Raw genomic sequence first — 7,473 nt, 5'->3', positions numbered from 1 at the left:
CTGTTTTGAGTCAGCAATGATAGAAGCAAGGACAGGGCTTGATGGCAGGGCATCCTCTGTAGGGTGTGGGCCACCAGATCTGCAAAGGAGCTGTTGATGAGGGTCAGGGCCAGTGAAAGCTGGACACAATTTTTGTAGCAAGAAATTGCTGTTTGATTCCTTTGGCAGAGTAGAGCAGCAGGAGAAGCAGAGGAAGGCCATTAGATTGGAAGTAGACCAGAAAGGCAAGTGACTGGAGAAGGCCAAATACATTCATGACCAAGGCTAACTCTTTATTTTTGGTCCAGAAAAGGGCTGGCAGACTGGGGGTTTATTAAGGGTTCCTAGTTGTCTGAACTAAGGTGTCCTGTGAACTTCTCTAGGTAGGTTTAGATGGACATGCAGTGAGGGCCTGAGGGAGGGGACAGTTAGGATGGCAAACGTGTTAAGATTCCTACTTCAACCGGGTGGTGGTGGCACACGCCTTTAATCCCAGCACTCAGGAGGTAGAGCCAGGTGGATCTCTGTGAGTTCAAGGTCAGCCTGGGCTACCAAGTGAGTTCCAGGAAAGGCGCAAAGCTACACAGAGAAACCCTGTCTCAAAAAACAAACAAACAAACAAACAAACAAACAAACAAACAAACAAACAAAAGATTCCTACTTCAGTTACTCCACCCATCAATCATTTTCAAACTTGTCTGACAACCTGGTGGTTCTTCAGCAATGCCTCAAGGCCAACTTTATCAGATTGGCTCCTGATGGAGGGGGTGGAAGGAATAGTGGCAGTAGATTTTATTTGTAAGACTGTTAGAAAAAAAAAATAGTGTATTGCTTTGCTTTGGAAAGCACAGCCTCTTGGTGAAGTGGAAGGGGGTTTGAGGATTTGAACTTGGATCTTGCCTTCTCCAAACTGGAAGTGTGACTTGGATGAGGTCGTTTACATTCACTAGGCTTCAGTGTGCTATTTGCAAAATAGATAAATTGGATTAGATGATCTTTCTCTGACATCTCTTTTATTTAGAGTTTCCAAGGGTTGGGATTCAGCTGCCAGGTTGTTCAGCGCCGAGGAAGTTTTCGGACGCCACCTTGTGGTTTACAGAAATAGTACTGTCTTGAAGCTCAACTAGGGTTTTGGAAGTCAAGGACATGAGTTTCAAGGACATGAGGCCCTATCCAGGATAAGAGTGCTCTCTTGTTAGAATAGATTGTGGGTGAGCTGGGCATGGTATGGTAGCTAGAATCTCATCAGGAAAATAAGAATAGCTCATTGATGCACGTGAATAATTTATGGTCTGCTCAGCCTGTTGGAGAGAAGGCCAATAACAGTGGCCAAAACTTTTTTTGGAATCAGTTTACTTCAATTATACTTCTTCTTTATTGAAACAGTGACCTTGAGAACGACTCTGTCTTCATATTTCAACCCAGCTTACGTGTCTCCCGATGTGGTTATAAAATGCTCTGATGCATATGCACTCCTTAAGAGCCCTTGCTGAGCAGAGATGAGGTCAGGGTCACTTTACAATGAACCATGACAGACTCTTAATTTCAAATGACCTTTCAGAGGGTAGATGACTGGTTCCAAAGAGCCAGTTGTCTGATTCAGAAGGGTTCTCAGAACAATTTTCTGAAAATGGCCTTGGATTATAAATTTCCTGCCCAAGGGCATGGGGGTGTCTGGGCAACAAAGGCTGTCACAAAACAAACTGACTAAAGCGGAAGTCAGAGGGAGGTTTTCTTAGTTCAGCCTTGAACAGAGATGGAAAGGCCTCTCTGGCCAGGGACAGCGTTCTCGTGTGCACCCACAGTTTTTGTTTCTTTGTTTCTTTTTTGTTTTTGTCAGAAAAACTTGGGTCTAAAAATTTTACCTTCTGAAAAGTTAGCTTTAAGAACTATTTGATAGAGTTCTAGTTCCTTTACACTTAGAAGTATTTTACTCCTTCAGTCCCCCCCCCCACTTCCTTCTCCCCCTTTTTCTTCTTTTTTTCTGGGTTTGGAACCCTGGGTCTCATGGTCTCTACCACTGAGATATATTCCCATCACTAGTTTATGTCTTTGCTATTTCCATAAGAGAGTTATGGATTAGAGACTACACTGTCTCTGGTTGTGGGGGCTCGTAACAGTAGGATTTGCTGAAGAAGGCAAAGACAAGAGGATCACGAGTTCCGGGCTAGCCTGATCAACACATTCTATGCCTGGTGGTGGTGGCACACCCCTTTAATCCCAGCACTTGGGAGGCAGAGGCAGGCAGATTTCTGTGAGCTCAAGGTCAGCCTGGTCTACAAAATGACTTCTGAGACAGCCAGAGCTATACAGAGAAACCCTGTGTTGAAAAACTAAACAAACAACCCTCCCAAAACAAAACAAAACAAAACTCAAAAAACCAAAACAAGCAAACTAAACAAAGCAAAAGAACTGCACTGTCCACGTAATTAGAGATGGGTCAGCAGTTAAGAGCGCTGGGGTCCCCACAGGTACTGCACACAGGTGGTTTACAGACAAATGTGCAGGCAAAACGTAAACACGTAAAATAAAAATAAAACTTTAAAAATAAGCTATACTATCTGGAATTTATTATAAATTGATACCAAACTCTCACCCATTTTTTCAATTTCTACAAGTTAGTCTTGTAAGTCTACCATTAAAAATTCATGTTCCTCAGCCTTCCATCTGATTACAGCATATCATGAGAATTCAAACCCTCTACTTGCATTTTTTTTTTTTTTTTTTGAGACAGGGTTTCTCTGTGTAGCTTTGCGCCTTTCCTGGAACTCACTCTGTAGCCCAGGCTGGCCTCGAACTCACAGAGATCCACCTGGCTCTGCCTCCCAAGTGCTGGGATTAAAGGTGTGCGCCACCACCACACGGCTCTCTACTTTCATTCTTAAGGATTTATGAAATTAACCTTTGTATTAGTCCCTCTTCTCACCGCAGTGACAAAACAGCAATTTAAGGAAGGACAGGCTTATTCCGGCTCACAATTTGAGGGGACAAGCTATCCTGGTGAGATGGCATGGTGACAGGAGCTTGAGTTGCTGATCACATGGGTCTACAGTCTAGACCAGAGAGTGCTGTGGGATGGACTGTATGTCAAATAAAACACTGATTGGCCAGTGGCCAGGCAGGAAGTAGGTGGGACAAGGAGAGAGGAGAATTCTGGGAAGCAGAAGGCTGAGGCAGAGAGACACTGCCAGCTGCCGCCATGACCAGCAGCATGTGAAGACGTCGGTAAGTCACCAGCCTCGTGGCAAGGTATAGACTTATGGAAATGGATTAATTTAAGATATAAGAACAGTTAGCAAGAAGCCTGCCATGGCCATACAGTTTGTAAGCAATATAAGTCTCTGTGTTTACTTGGTTGGGTCTGAGCAGCTGTGGGACTGGCGGGTGACAAAGATTTGTCCTGACTGTGGGCAAGGCAGGAAAACTCTAGCTACAAGAGAGAGGTGGATGCTCGGGCTCAGCTTGCTTTCTTTTTATTTACAGTTCAGGGTGAGTCTGGTCTCCTCAGTTAGTCGTCTCAGAAAACTTTTACCGACATACCCAGAAGTATGTTGCTCAGTTGTTTCTAAAACCCATTGAAGTTGACATTGAAAGTTCACCAGCACAAATCCTCATCCACGTTTTCTTGACTGTCTTATTTAGAGTTTCTGTTGCTGTGAAGAGACACCATGACCAGGGCAACTCTTATAAGGAAAACATTTAATGGGGGCTGGCTTACAGTTCAGAGGTTTAGTCCATCATTATCATGGCGGGAAACATGGTGGCATGCAAGCAGATATGATGGTGGAGAGGTAGCTGAGAGGTCTACATCTGTATCGGCAGGCAGCAGGAAGAGAATGAGACACTGGGCCTGACTTGAGCACCTGAGACCTCAAAGCCCACCCCTCTGTGACACACTTCCTCCAACAAGGCCACACCTCCAATAATGCCACTCTTTAAGAATCTAGGGGGGCCTTTTTTTTTTTTTAACCAATTTGTTATTGATTCTTTGGGAATTTCACATCATGCACCCCAACCCCACTCATTTCCCAGTCCCTCCATATCCACCCTTCACCCTTGCAGCATTCCTTCCAAAAGAAAACAATTTTAAAAATATTAAGAAAACAAAACAGCAGTTCAGTTCTCCTGTTTCCTGCCCTCTTTTCATCACCTCTTCATTCTTCTTAGTGACTTTGGAAGTTGCAGTGTGTCATGTAGTGTACCCATTAGTTCAAACAGCCTTACTTGCAATTGTTCATTGTAATGCATTGTTGGTCTGGTTCGAGGCCTCTGGCTTCTGGTCCACCATCAGTACAGGACCCTCACCGAAACTCCTTTCAAGTGTCCTGCTGTTGCCCTGAGTCACGGAGATCGTGCAGCTCTGGTGCCACAGGATACTCTCCAACAGGTCATAGATGGGGTAGATGTTGGGATGGGCAAACTCAAAGAGCTGGATGTGGGCCTGGGTGCTAGCTGAGTTGGTCAGTCTGGCCCTCCCCTGGGACTACCCCCAGCTCTCTTGCACCCTTGCTGTGGAGGTTAGCTCTACTGTGCCTGTGGTGAGGGGTGAGACCAGCTCTCCTGCTACAGCAGCCAGCAAGGCAGGGCCAGATCTCTGAGAGCCTGTGAAGGGCAGAGCCAGTTCAACAAGGTCCTTAGATTTCAACACACATGGTTCATATGGCCCTATGGGAGCCATTTTTATTTAAACCACCACATTGTCTTACAACAAAAGGTATGGTCCCATCATCTGGGTTCTAGGTCCTATGACCTCTGCCCTCCCATTTCATAAATCAATGAGCATGTCTCTTCTCCATTCAAACATATCCCCCAACCCTCCACTTCCATTGAAATGTGACCATGCTTAAGTGATATGACCTTGAAACAAGAAGCGGATATAGTTCTGTTCTCTTCACTCTAGTACAGATCTTTTTTTCCTCTCCCAGCTGAACCTCATCCTAGAGTGGAGTCAGCTCTCTGTCTCCATTCCCACCAGTTCACAGTTCCTCAAAGGCTAGTCACAATGCTTCCACCACAGATAGAGTAACCATTGGCTGCCTTTCTGGCTCATCCTCCTCGACCCCTCTTGGGAATTGCTGTCACTGGCCATCTTCATCCTTTAGCTGTCTCTTCGATTCTGACGTGACTCTTGAGACTCTTATCTAGCCCTTATCAGTTCACATTTCGGAGAACTCTGCCAGTGCCGTGTGTGCACGTGTGAGTTTGAACTTGCCACTTGAAAAGCTCCCAAGAAGTGCCAGACACAGCACGTGTGTGTTGACTTTCTAAAGGAATACTCGGAACAACCTGAGGATGAGACAGGTGATTTGCATTCACAATGCAACTCTCAGAGAAGTGAAATATAGTGCTTGATGAGCAGCAAGGGACAGATTCAGTCCCAGAGACCTGAGTGTTTGGAGGGGCAGGTCTGGCTCTCTGCATCATTTTCGTTTGCTTCTTCGAGTTAAGCCTCTCCAAAGGTGCTGCCTTGTTTTCTTCTCTTCACTTCCCCAGTACGACAGCATGACAAAGGTAACTTATAGAAGAAATTTATTGGGAGCTCACATTTCAGAGGGTTAGAGTCCATGTCCATGATGGTGGGGCCCATGGCAGCAGGCAGGCAGAAATGGTGCTGGGGCAGAAAAGGCCAGCCTAATACCATGACACGTTCCTAATAATTCAGTTAAGAACTAGGCTTCAGTTCCTGCCTCTTGAAACTAAACAGGCCGTTTCTGAGGAAGCCACAAACAAAGGGCAATCAATCACCAGCGCCCCGACAGCCAGGACGAGGGGACTGCATATACCAGGCATAAGCCAGCCCCTGCAGTCAATAACCAAATAAAGACAGAGCCTGGGACTTGTCCAGCCTTGCCCAAAAGTGGAAAAAAAACGGTAGACTTAACCAGCTTCTGCTAGCCCTAACCAATTAGAACATACCAATATGATTGCCACTCGCGTAAGCCAATCGTATCTGAGACGACCTAACTGTCCCTGGAACTCCCCTTACCTGTGCTCAAAAGGAGCCTGCAGGCTTCTCTAGGGGTTGGCATTTTTGCCTTTGAGTCCGATGTATGGCTCCAGCATGCTGGTACCTTTGTTCTTGAGATAATAAACTCTCTTGCTTATTGCATACGTGGATGGTGGTCCTTTGTGGGGCTTCTCCAGGACCCTAGCAGAGCAGTAGCTGAGAGTTTACGTTTTGAGACACAACCCTGAAGCAGAGAAGAGCTAAGTAAGAATGGCATGAGCTTTTGAAACTTCAAAGCCCATCCCCCAGTGACATAACTTCTCCAATTGGGCACCAAGTATTCAAACATTTGAGCCTATGGGGACATTCTCTTTCAAACCACCATAGCTTGGCTATTATTTTTCAGCTTCCACTAAAAGGTAAGCCCCTTGAGGTCAACTCATTTGTTTAGAGACACTGTGGATATTTGTATACATTGTGCACTGTTCAAGGAAGCCCTAGCTGAGGTGGGAAAATGAGCTAAAACTTTAGTCTTCCTCTATTTGCTCCCAGAAGGGCTGTCCTTTAAAAATTATTCAGACATCAAATCCAGCCTGGCAGTGGACCTGGCATTTATATTGCTCAATAGTTGCTTTCCAGAGACTAGAACAGTGACTGGACATGTTAGAATATTTATTAACGGAATGAAGGGAACAGTGTGACTATAGCTAGATGTTTTTTTTTCCCCTCTGCTCCTGCGTGCTGGGAATAAAGGTACGTATCACCACTGCCTGCTGCTAGATAGGTTTATACTAGAAAATAACCACGTGACTCTTAAAATATTTTATTTTTATTTTAAATTATGTGTATGTGTGAGTCTGTGAATGGGTTTGTGCATGTGAATGCAGTGCCCATGGAGGCCAGAAAAGGGCATCAGATCCCCTGGAGCTGGAGTTACAGATGAATGTGAGCCACTGGACGTGCACCACATTTATGGGAACCAGACTCAGGTCCTCTTTGAGATCAGTACATGCTCTTAATGAGTGCTGACTCATCTCGCCAGCTTATAAAATAAAGTGCTAGTGGGGCTGGGGTGGTAGCTCTTGGAAGACAGGAGTTTAGATGACCAGCACCATGCAAGTATTGGGCAGATATGGCAGCCTTCCTGTAATCCCAGCACTTGAGAATGGAGATAGGGGAATCTACAATGAAGCTGAACAGATGAGCTCTGGGTTCAAATGAGAGATCCTACCTCAACATACAAGGTAGAGTATAAATATAGAAGATATCTGATGTTAACCTCTGGCCTTCATGCACACCTGCACATACTGTACATGTGTAACACATATGAACACACACACACACACGGTGTCCTACCTGCCAGACAAATTTTTCATCCCTGAATTACATACACCCTTAGTCTTTAGGGAGTTCTTAACATTAAAAAAAATCCCCCAATGATTTCCATTGCAAAGAGGGTAATATACAAACAAGGAAAAATTATTTTTGAGATAGAGTGACCTCAAATTCATGTATTCTTCTCCTTCAACATGCTATGTGCTGTAATT

Source organism: Peromyscus leucopus, chromosome 13 (genome assembly GCF_004664715.2).
Source record: "Peromyscus leucopus breed LL Stock chromosome 13, UCI_PerLeu_2.1, whole genome shotgun sequence".
In the NCBI taxonomy this organism is placed as follows: Eukaryota; Metazoa; Chordata; class Mammalia; order Rodentia; family Cricetidae; genus Peromyscus; species Peromyscus leucopus.
This window is presented reverse-complemented; position numbering follows the sequence as displayed.